The 12877-nt window shown below is 34.8% G+C and overlaps 1 long non-coding RNA gene across 1 annotated transcript; it reads left to right on the forward strand.

The window, feature by feature from the left end:
• Positions 1-7816: 7816 nt before the first annotated feature.
• On the forward strand, positions 7817-11057 carry LOC145590996 (uncharacterized). The gene is made up of 3 exons (XR_014102225.1): positions 7817-8026; positions 9460-9558; positions 10175-11057. It is a non-coding gene; the product is annotated as an uncharacterized LOC145590996 (long non-coding RNA).
• Positions 11058-12877: the final 1820 nt, after the last annotated feature.

The raw sequence follows: 12877 nt of genomic DNA on the forward strand, positions 1-12877 counted from the left end.
TCTCTATTTTATTACTCCCTCCGTTTCGTATTAATTGCAACGCATGTTCATAAAGTTTAAAATAATTTATAGGGTGAGGCCCAAAATAGGAATTTTTATAATATAAAGTATTGTTGGTGGAAGAAATAAATAAATAAATAAATTAAAAAATAATACTACCTCCGTTAATTATTATGTGCAACTTAAGAATATTTTATATCTCACAAATAATAACCCAAAGTTGCACATAATAATTAACGGAATTAGCAGTACAAGTGGGGTTGGTTGAAAAGAGAAATAATAAAATATTTGTGAAAATGGGGTTAGTGGAAGAAAAAAATTATAAAATTATGGTGGATCCTTTTTAAATATAGATTAATTGCAATTAATATGAAATAGACGTAAAAGAAAAGTTTTGAAGAGGAAGCACATGAGAAGTATAAATTCAGCTAGGACATTGAAGAGGACGACAGCTATCGCTACAAAGTCTCTATTTCAAAGAGGCCAAAAACCATTCATGGCCATTTGCTGTGTCTTCAGACCTACACATTCATGGTAACTATGAGTTGCTTGACTACAACAACAGATCCTCATCTGTTCCTGCGTTTAGCTTTGCTGCCTCTGTCCGTAAGTGACTTTCAATATCTTGATGTTCGTGTTTATTGTGACAGAATTTCCTATTTTTTTACTCTAAAAAGTTAGGAGATTATACCGGAACATTCCCACTGTCGCTGTCACTGATCTTGATCTGCACCACCTCGACCTGCTGACCTGCCTTAACACACCTCAACAAGATATGCCCATCTGCTATGGGTGGGATTTCACGAGGGATTTTTACGACATCTATGCCTGTGATATTGACTTTGTAAACATAAAATGGCTTGGGCTAAGAGATCCTGACTATAAGGATCTCTTCCATTTTGATGATGTTGTATCCCGTCCTCTACCTCCTGGCTTTCAAGAGGTCATTCACATGCTCAAGGTGAATCCCTTTCTCCGTAGTAGGAAAAACTGGTTAGCAGCATTGGATTGGCTCGCATGTTTGTTATGTCCGTGGCACTTGCTCCTGCATATTTAAGGGTCGATTTTATTGCTAAGAAAGTATCCAAATAGATTTGGTTAAGACTTTAAATTATCGCCTAATGCTTCTGTAGTAGCTTTATTCAAAACTCATAGTAAATTATGTGCTAGTGCTGTGACTTCCCATTGTAATTTCTGAGTATCTGGCTATAATTCGTTGGACAAATGTTGAAATCTTTGTATCTTAATTTTAGTTTGACTGCATCAAGAATGTTTATGTGAGGGTCAATTTGTTCTATTTCTACCATCTTAGAGCAAATAGCTATGGCGAATTCCCAGTTTATCTTTATGATTGCTATAACTCGTCTTTATGATTGCTATAACTCGTCAATTTAGGGTCATTTCAGTCTTTTCGCATCACTTACTGAAGGATAACCTTGAGAATTCACGGTCTTTAGCACTCACTGACCCTGTACCTCAGTCCATGTACACAATGATGACATGGATTACATGGACTGCTCATCCACCGTTTCCCAATCGACTCAACTACATTTACCGTTTCTAACGTCGTCATTCTTTCGATTTCAATTCCATACGCAGAACAATTTCCAATTCTGCATCTTCCTCCCTCCAATCTCTCACTCTTTCGATTTCATTTTCACACTTTAATCGCGCTACAGTAGTCATGTTTCTGGTTGAATAAAACATGATTCAAATATGGACTAAGCAATATAATGTATATACAACGCATACCATAAGGATGAAATCAATACGCCATAAAACCTTGCCTTCACCATGAACGGATCCAATCTTTGGTTCAAACCATACTTGAGATCTAAAACTACAACTTCATGGAGATATCACTATGCTAAGATTTATTTTAGAAATAAAAATTATATGTAAAAACCTTATTTTTTTTGTTAAAACTTCTAACCCAAGAAATGTTTTATACAGCTATACAATAAACCTACCAACCACACAAGTAAATAACGAATTCAATATCCATCTTCTCCATCAAGAAACACAATAACGGCGTTAACATTTCAGCTTGCGACGTTAACACCATTTGGGCCTTCCGTGAGCACTGTCATCAACTGACTCATCATATATAAATGAGTACTGCTGCGTTGGTTTACTGACTCATCACAGCCTAATGACGAGGGCTGACTTGGCAAATAAGATTGACAAACTAAATCAATCATAAAGATCAACTGGGGCAGCCACGCTATTATGGGCCTCATCCCCTATGATGGCCGGCCATATAGAGAAGGTTGGAGGGTTTTGGGCTTCCTAACCTAGTCTAATTATAATGTGATTATAGGTAGACTAGTTGCCTAGGGTTTGCATGTAATTGTAATTCAATTGATCAGTAAGATCAAAACTTGAGTTAGCAAACACGAGACCAAGCCCCTCAAATCTCTCTCTCTCACGGCACTCTTTCCTTCCCGGTGCCTCTCAAGGTGGTCCGTGAGTGTCCAAAATAATTATGAATTGATTATTAATTTCATTTCTCTTATTTGATTATGGTTTTGGAAATTAAATAAAATGTCCAAAATAATTATGAATTGATGGGCTCATCAGGTTGATGACCTGGTGAATGAAACCCCACAGGTGAACAAAATTCATACATTATCTGTGTTCCTAGTTCGAAATCATTAAAGTGGACATAAATGATTTTAATAATCGGACTAGCATGCAAGATTGATTGGATAGCGCAGTTTCATGGGCTATAGGGGCATAGCGGTGCTCGGTCAATCACTTGGATATGCACGAATGATGCATGATCGAACTATTGACCTACTTTGAAGTTCAAGTATAGAGCTTTCGGATATATTAGTGGATTCCTTTGACATGAGTGGAACATTGATTTCATTCAATGGATATTTTGACTATGGTGCATTCAAACGTCTTCCCGTAACTGGAGGCTATATAAAGGATGTTTCCTGGTTATTTCAAAAGTTGAGTGGGAGCCTTGTTGTCACAAGATTGGATTGAGTCTACCTGTTAAAATAGGAAATGTGTCATGGCCGCTTGAAGAGGGAGAATTCAGAAAATACGTGGCCGCGTTCAAATGTATTACTCAGTGATCATTTGGTTTTGTAATTCTCGAAATGTGATGCAATCATATTATCAAATCGACACATATTGAGTTAAGGAATTTGAATATTGCACACTTGTCTCAGACAAGTGGGAGATTGAAGGAATTATATCTTTGTCATGTACAATTACTAGATATATAAATGGATCAAATTATGGAGATAATTAAGTTCGTACATTTGGGTCGTCGTTATATCATAGCTAGAGGTACTAACGATTTTTGGGCTAGTAAAATAGGCCAAAGCCCACTTAGGCGGATCCTATAAGGTCACACAAAGGGCCTAGATCGAGCACGAGAGGACGAGGCCCATGATGGGCCTCATCCCCTATGATGGCCGGCCATATAGAGAAGGTTGGAGGGTTTTGGGCTTCCTAACCTAGTCTAATTATAATGTGATTATAAGTAGACTAGTTGCCTAGGGTTTGCATGCAGTTGTAATTCAATTGATCAATAAGATCAAAACCTGAGTTAGCAAACACGAGACTAAGCCCCTCAAATCTCTCTCTCTCATGGCACTCTCTCCTTCCCGGCGCCTCTCAAGGTGGTTCGTGGTGGTGGTGGTTCGTGGTGGTCGGTTAGTCCATTAAAGGAGGTGATCGCGGTTTACCCTTTCACTCGACCAATCTAGTATTGGTGGACGACTCGTTCGAAGCTCGTGGACCAAGTAGAGGAGCAACGCTTGGGGATCTATTCTCTCCCTGATTTGCCTGACAAATACCTACGTGGAATTAACGCTTCAAAGGTATGATTATATGTCTTGTGTGTTATGCATGCGATCTTGGGATTAGGTGCTTTATGAATATGATTCATGATTTTCAGCTTAATAGTACCTATAAATTCCTACAAATGAAACCATATCCAATTGCTTGACAACGAGCTTCATACTTAACCCGCTTTCGACGAGCTACATCAGCCACAACCCGTCCAGGAATAAAGTCAGAGAGCCCTGACTGTGTCAAAGGAGAAGATCCTGTCAAATCTACACAGACATCGCGACCACGATCCCAGGATTAAAGTAATACATTTGCAGGTCGAGGGCCTCGTCATTCCCTCCAGACAACCCAATGTCAACCTCTTTCCTTGCTGAAATCCCAGAACGATAGCAAACATCCAACTAGGGTATCCCTAACAACATTATGTCGATGTTTAATACCCACGATATCAGCACACGATACCGCGTGATCATCGAAAATATCCCTTGAAAAAACCCTCGAACAAGCAGAGCACGTTGTCGAGACAGAGACAATAGAACACCCAATCGGTAGCATAACACACATCGGTAAGTCTTTGCGTTCATAGTCTGACCCAACCCTGAAATAGGCTCCGCCCGAAACCAAGCGACAGTGTAATCTCCCTGTTGCGATTTCCACAATGCTGATTATTATGAATATTATTATTATTATTATTATTCAATACTTCCTCCGTTCTGTTAATATTGCAATAAGGAGGAAATTACGCATCCCAAAACACATTTTATATGCTAAATATCTATAATTGTGTAAGAGTAAAAATTATAAAAAGTTGATATTGTGAAAGTATTTTATAAGAAGAATCCAACAAGGTCCCACTTGACAATATTTTGCTTAACGTATAACTCATATTATATGGTCAAACAATAGTGATGAATATTGCAAAAAGTCCATTATTCCAATATTAATAGTACGGAGGAAGTATTAATTATTATTATAATTATTAAATATTAATTAATTATTATTATTAAATATTAATTATTAATATTAATATTATTATAATTATTAAATATTAATTATTAATTATTAATATTAATATTATTATAATTATTAAATATTAAATATTAATTATTAATTATTAATATTAATATTATTATAATTATTAAATATTAATTATTATTATTATTATTATTATTATTAAATATTAATAATTTATTATTATTATTATTATTATTATTATTATTATTATTCAATATTAAGTATTATTTTTAAGCAGAACAGAGCATAGCAGGGTAGAGCAGAGCAGAGCAGATTTCAGAATAGAAGAGCAGCTCTAAAGAACATGGCCTAATACTCTTATTCTTTCTCTCCTCTTCACTCTAAAAATTCTCAAGAAATCAGCTACACAATATCAATCTACAAATCACGAGCTTTTTAACATGGCAAGTTTGGCCATGTATGGTCATAATTCTTTCATTCAATTATGGAAATTATCTCCCTTGTTCATCACGGATCTCGGCTATCAATTGTATAAATTGGGGAACTCTTTCATCAAAGAGGGAGACACAAACAAGGAGATCCACAAATTGAGGGTTGTGAGATCGAGTTTATATTACAAGGGTGATCAAAGAGCTACGATATTGAGGATAATTGGAGGCGAGTGTTCGAAATTGGTGGAGGATCGAGTGTAGCGGTTACCTTGGTGTACTCCTAATACATAAGTTTCTCCCTACTTTAATCCTTAATTACCTAGTTTGTTAGATTAAACTTATTCTATTATACTTGTTAATTGAATGTAATTTTGTCTTTGTTTTTTCATGATTTTAGTCTCGCTATTAAAAGCGGAGTTTGTTAGTATTTTAATATTGAGTTTGGTATTTATTATTCAATTCATATGATCGTTGGTTTAAATTTAAGATTTTATCTTTGTATGTGTGATAGTATACGATTGCATCTATAAAGTAATTTAACTAGCTAGATTATTGTTAGACGCGGCGTTTGATGGTAATTTAGAGTACACGACTTAGTTTAATTAGTGTGAGAGGCTCATGTTAATTATATTAAGTGTATGATTTGATCGATAAAATTTGTTTATTGGGTTGGTAATATTTTAGCAAGATTCTACTAGTTTAGTGAGTAAAATAACGGATAGTCCGCGGCAGAAATCCGGCAAGCTAAATGTTAAACCGAGTATTGAATAAGACTAAAAGAATGGAAATTAGAGGTTAAATTGTGTCGAATTTATCAACGATCGAACCTTAACTATGTTTGTTACTTGTTTGTCACTTGTGAATATTAGACTATTTATAGTTTGGTTCGCTTACTTAATGGTTCATGATCCTTAAACACCCCCCATCTTATGTATCCATAACCATTATAAAAATGCAGACTTTGCTACTATTCCTTATGAATAGTGTTTTTTGGTGTTATGACATAGGTGCCCTTAAATTAAATGAAATGCCAACTTTGCCCTTGCTTAAGCCCTTTGCTTTTGCCATCTGTATTGAACAGGGCAGGTGGTCTTCGTGGCTTTTGTTGCAGTGACAGCTGGGGTATTATTGTTTTTGCAATAGTTGCTTTGACTTTTGGGGATTTGGGTGCTTCTCTTGAATTTGGTTTGGTTTGGGCTTTCTGTTGCTGTGGTTTTGGGACGGTCTGGGTTGGATGATGAGGTGTGGAAGGAAGCTGCTTTCGTCTGGGTGCTTGCCTAAGAATGGGTGGTATGCTTATTTTACTGTTTTAGCTTTTCTAGTTTCCAATTTCAAGTTTGGTTTGTTATATTACTTTGCATGTTAGCTTCGATGCATTCCTTTTTGGATTAGGATGTCAGGATTGCGATTAGCTTTGGATTTGTTTGGATTGGAGTAACTTACTTGGCCGTCACTGCAATGCTATTTTTTAGGAATATAAAAAAAGACTTGCCGATGACTTAGATGTACTTTGCTTGTCGCATAATTGTAGGGTTATTATGAATGGGTGCCCTTGTGTATCATAGCCTATATATAGAGTAATGGGGGTTCGTTCTGGGATATAGCAGCCTCAGTGGTAATTTCTCTTTGGTTGCGAATGATCTGAGTTTGCTCTGTAGAGGTATTCGTTTGAGAGTTGGTGCTTCCCTTTAAATGACATTAGATTGTCTGTTGTACAATCTTTCATGTGTATTATGGACTACATATTTCGGAATCCCTGACAAATTGAACTTAAGATTAATGACTTGCTACTAAATCAAGATTGTTTAACAGAAGTTACAATTTGTCTGTTCTATGGGAAAATGGTTTGTTTTATGTTTTGATGTACATTAGATTTGGTATATTAAGGGGTGTTTTTGGGTGAATGGGCTCTGCTCTTATTGGTTGCTACATGAATGCATTTATTTATCTAGCTATTTTTGAGGTTCAGATAGCTGATTAATTTATTTGCATGAATCATTAGGTCGTTCTTGTTTTTGGATATATGCTTTATAACCATTTTGACCTGTTCTTCTGTACAGTCTTCTAAAGTATATACTATATTACCTACACAGCTTTGACATCTGTGCTAAAAATAGCATTTGAAATTAAAATTGGCTCAAATCCATTCTGTGTGGTAATTGTAGTGTAGATAGTGAATGCTATTGTCGATTTGATTTAATTAGTTGGTGACTTGCCTTTGTACATAATTCCTCTTCACTACACCAAAAACTAGATTAGAGATCGCAAGATATAGAATGGTTACTAAAGGTAGGCGTTCTCTAAGAGAATATAGAACGTATTTATATAAGAGACGTTCTGTATGTTAATACATATGGAACGGTTAGCATAGTTAACCGTTCTCTAATTCTTTTTACTCAAAATATTAAAAAAAATAATTAATTATTATAAATGTTATAGAACGGTCATCTTGACAACCGTTTTGTATTGTACAGTAGTATTAATTACAAGGATTTTTTCTTTAAATTAGGAAGAAAGTATATTCTTTCAAAAGTTAAAAAAAAAGGAAATTATATACGGAGTAATAATGTACCATTGTACCCAAATTGAAGCATGCACTCATCACTTTCATTAAAATACCTTAAGAAAACAAAGTACTTCAAAATCAAAAAGTGGAACCTCCACTGTCGACCTTCAATATTCAAAATAACCCTCAGCCGCTTATTGTTTCGCTGCGCCGCCGCACCGCTGCTCCACCGCCATGCCATTGCTCCACCGCCGCACAACGTTTGCAGCACCGCACCTGTTCGCTGAGCCACCAGTGTATTGAGGTAGACTCGATTTTTTTTAAAAAAACAAACAAACAAAGGTTCGAATTTTTCTTATCATAGAGTTATTGGATTCTGATAATTTGTCAATCTTATTGCATAAATCATCTAAATTATGATGGAAACATAAGTAAATTCGTAGATTTCATCTATTAAAGTAATTTACAATTCGAATTTTAGGTAATTGAAAAAAACTTCAAAGTTCTTGTTTTAGGGATAATTCAGTCGATTGTTTATATGCAAATATTTCAGTCAAATTGCAGAAAGTTCAATCAAATGCCCTTAATTTTGTCTAATTTAAATTTATTTCAATAGTAATTGAAATTATTTAGCCAAATTAATCTTACCTAAGTTAAATTTAGAACCCTAATCAGATAAAGAAAAAGGGGTAGGGGGAAATTGATTACCACTGGATTATTGTGCTCTATTAATTTCAAATACTTTGCAAAATATTTAGAAATACTAATTCTCTTTGCTTTTCTTTCATAAAAGGGTTGGTTATGAGATCTTGTGATAAATTTGTTTCTAGTAATGTATAGGAGTAGTCATGGTTATTACTATGCTTACAATGATGAATAGCGTAGTGTTTTTGTGGAATTTGTGTCTCTGATTGTGAATAGAGAAGAGAAGAGAGAAGATAAGGGAATCATAAATAGTTGCAGTGGTTAAGATTTAGATGGCTAAAACATTTTCCAAGGGTTGGAAATTTTAAGTTTATTTACCATTAGCTTTGGAGGATAGTGAGGCAGCTAAATTTCAATTCTTTCTCTGTTTTACAAACTGAAAACTGAAATAAACGTTTTCCAGCTAGCATCTTATACAAATACTCACATTTTTTATGCTTCACATCTTTAGACACAAAATACTTTAAATGACTAGAAGTCTATATCCAATTGCAGCCAGCTTTCTTCATCTCACCTCTCTCTTGCATCTCTTTTATGGCTTTATTAGCAAGGTCTCAATATCTTTCATCAACCAACCCACCATAGCTGCATGCAGATAATACTACAATGAAAGTGAATGCATCCGGTTTTATACCTAACCTCTACATTTCATGCTAGACCTATTGCAAACCTAGTTGTAGGACATGCAAAGAACAACCATTGCAGGTGAATCAACATGGTTCAATTGATTTAGACAAAAGCGGGTTGCTTAATTATTACAAACCTCCCAAATTTATTCAAACAATAATCAACAAGTATGTGCTAGATTGCTTAAATTATTTCAATACTATTACTCTAATATTTTGATAATTACTTAGACCAACGATCAATTACTTAATTTAATTTTGCAATGCTTTGTACATACTTTATTAATATAATATATATATATATATATATATATTTTTTTTTGAGGGGTTGTTAATATAATATATAACAAGGTGTTTGATTTAACCTTTTTTTTTTTTTTTTTTTTTTTTTTTTTTTTTGTATTAGTGTCCTCGTCAAGCTTATGGCTCTAGAAATAGTGGATATTACGTTTGTCGCTACATGATTGAGACACTTGATTCAAGGAAAATTATCATCCCCGACAAGGTACGACATTTGTTTTGAATGTATCTTGAGTAGTTGATGTACATGAATCTTGCAAATTTTATATGAAGTTTTATGCAAACCAACTTGTAAATTTGAGCAAATGGGTTAAAGGTATCTGATGTTATGCACTTTCCATCTTTCTCTGAGCCCTGCTACTTGATATTATAAAAGTTAGAAATGCAACAGAAGCAGATTCACCATGCTCATAAAAAACAGCAGCACATTATGATGATGGTGCCTCAATAACAACAGCAGAACATTTCAATGATGATCTCTTTGTTTGTCTTAAATGTATGGGGTTTTTCTTATAAGTCTTAAAAGCGAAATTAGAATTGTTTAATCTGGTGATTAGCAGAAATAATTTTTAGCTAAGTAAAGCCATTAATAGTAGATTTTTTTTAGATGCTGGCATAATTAGAATTGTTTATTCTGCTTATTATGTTGTTAGACTATTTATATATTTTGTTGGGATGGGATGTATTCTATGATGGAGGTTTCTTGTGGACTCAAATTGAAAAATACGGTTTAAAATGTTATATTTTGATATACTTAGTTATATTTTATAAGATGAATTTATTGTTTATTAACTAATAGGCATGTATTTTACATTGTTTAGTAGTAATTCAAGCAAGTTCCTCCTGCATATTCTCAACAAATGATCGACGAGTTTAGGGAAAGGTGGATTTCATATGTTACCGGATACCATCAACCAAATGACGACGACAATGATTTATGTGAATTGTAGACCAATGTGGTATTGGTATATCTAACTATCTAAGCATAGTTGTTTTTTTTTTTTTTTTTTTTTTTTTTTTTTTTTTTTTTTTTTTTTTTTTAATAACCATTAATTAGAAAGGTGTTCTGTTACTTAACTCTCGTATTTGTTGTATAGCACAAATTTTGGGTGAATATATGATTCAGTTTCATTGTGGTTGGATATTTTAGATTATATATATGAAGTATATTTTGATGGTTTTGTCGTATATGTAAATATTTTGGTTAATTTTATTATATCGAAATTTATATTGTACATACAGGATCATAATTTATTTTATACTGGAACTGTGGAATTTTTCTTACACGATATATGTAAGAGATATAAGAGATAAAATATAGGAATAATCTTTGTAAAAAAAAAAAATACAGAAATACCAAAAATAATACAGGTATACAAGAAAATAAAGGAATAATACAATAGCAATAAAATGTAATATATGGCTGGATTTTTTTTTTTTTTTAAAAAAAACATTAGAGAATGTTATCTAACTTGTCCGTTCTCTATTGTAATACATTATAGAACGGTTAAGTAGCCTTAGCCGTTCTTTATTCCTTCCTTAATTTACCTTTTTAAGAAGGGAAAAGAGAACGGTTGTGACTAACAACCGTTCTCTATTTAGTAGTATATAAAACGCCTCACTGACCCGTTCTCTATACTTTATACATCGCTTAGCAGAAGAACGCCTCTAAGGTGATCTATAAAGCCTATTATAACAATTCTCTAAGGCCTTTTTTGTAGTAGTGCTTGGTGAATTTGCTCTGTAAAATGTCTGCTTATTTAAACCAATTGGTGAGTACAGCAAGTAGATAGATGGATTTATGTATCTAAACTTATTTGTTGTTGGGTTACAGGTTTGCTGGTAGCATTGTGTGTGCCGTTGCTGTTGGAGTTTTCCCTGTTGTGTCGTATTTAGAAAATCTGTCAAGGTAATTTCTATGATTCCTTTTGTGTACTAGGTGCTGTGTAGTAATTAGCATGCTTTTCGGGTGTGCATTCTATGGTTTTAACAGTTTATAATACCTTGTTATATGGAAGTGTCTTGCTTTAGTGTGCATTTGAAATTGTAAGTAGTGGTGCGTATGGGTTTAGTGTTTGGTTGATATGTACTTGCTTTTCATGTGTTGTATTCACTACTACTAAGCTGTTTTCTGTAGTAATTAGCATGTTTCTCACATATTCATTCCATGCTTTTAGGAGTTTATGATGCCTTATATGGAAGTGCCTTGCTTTAGTGTGCATATGAAGTTGTTAGTAGTAGTGCGTATGGGTTCAGTGTTCGATTGATATGTATTTACTTTTCATGTGCTGTATGCAATGCTACTACGCTTTGCTTTGTTATTCCGTGCTTTGTCTACATTAAAGATTATTGTGGATTTTTGCCCTTGGTATAGTTAGATTTTAGTGGTGTTCCTTAGGAGGTGAAGCCCTGTGTTCTGAATACTCTGTCCTGAACATCGATTTTGCCATTACAGGTTATGGCTAGACGTTCAAACAAAGTCTTTGTCCCTTTTTAGCCTCTTTTGGAAAAGGTTGTCGCTTGGCTGCATTTTCCATCTCCGGTGTATGGATTCATAGATGCCGATAAGAACAATGTCTTTGTACGGGTTAATAGGCCAAATTCCCGTGCACGGTTCATCTTCTATGGTGGAGATGCCAGTTCAGTTGAAGAGTCTCGTGAGAGAGCGGCTCATAAGGCTGTGAAGAGATTGATGTGCCGGTTTAGTGTTCGGGCGTCTGATTTCACTTATGAGCGCATTAAGATGTATCGTTTGTGTGTTAAGTTATATAAGAATCGATGCGCTGAATTAGTGCAGGACAGAGAAGACTTGACCCGTATACGGTCCGAGTGCAGCACAAGAGAAGTTGTGGCATTTAATGATGCTCATGTCTCGGTTGATTTTGCACAATTTTTGGGGGTTTTAGTGAGAAAGACCGGTGTTACTATTACTGCCATTGAAACTACTAAGTTAGAAGGCCATGGTTATATGTCTTGGGTAATGGTTACCTGCCCTCATAATAGTATTGCCATGGAGTGCATTTTTAGTGACCCTTGTCCTGAAACAACCATTGCTGAGCAAAGGGTTGCAAAGAAAGCATGCTTCTTCATAGCTTCTGTGTTTAACCTAGAGATAGTTGATGCTAACTATGGTGGAGCTGTGAAGATCAGTGAAGAGTGTTCTTTAGTAAGGGAGAAGTATTTGCTTTTAAAAGGCCATATTGAGTGCTTGGAACGAACTTCTAGCCAACTTGAACAAGCTAATTGTTTGGTGGACGCTGAATGTGTCACACCAACTGCTGAAGTAAACCAGATTTCAGTCCTAGCTCTTCCACCGACTCTTTCAAATAAGCGCAAGACTGCTATGAATGAGCCGTCTAAGAGTGGTGTGGAGGTGCATACTTCTGAACGCCTTGTTACTGATGTGGAAGCTTTAGAGACCATCTACAAATGTGCTAAGATTAATTAGGTGGTTGATTAGTTATGTATTGTGAGGGTAGCTGCCTTTTGGATTTACGTGTTTAGGACCATGTATGTAGAATCTA

Source organism: Chenopodium album, chromosome 18 (genome assembly GCF_948465745.1).
Source record: "Chenopodium album chromosome 18, dcCheAlbu1.1, whole genome shotgun sequence".
Lineage (NCBI taxonomy): Eukaryota > Viridiplantae > Streptophyta > Magnoliopsida > Caryophyllales > Amaranthaceae > Chenopodium > Chenopodium album.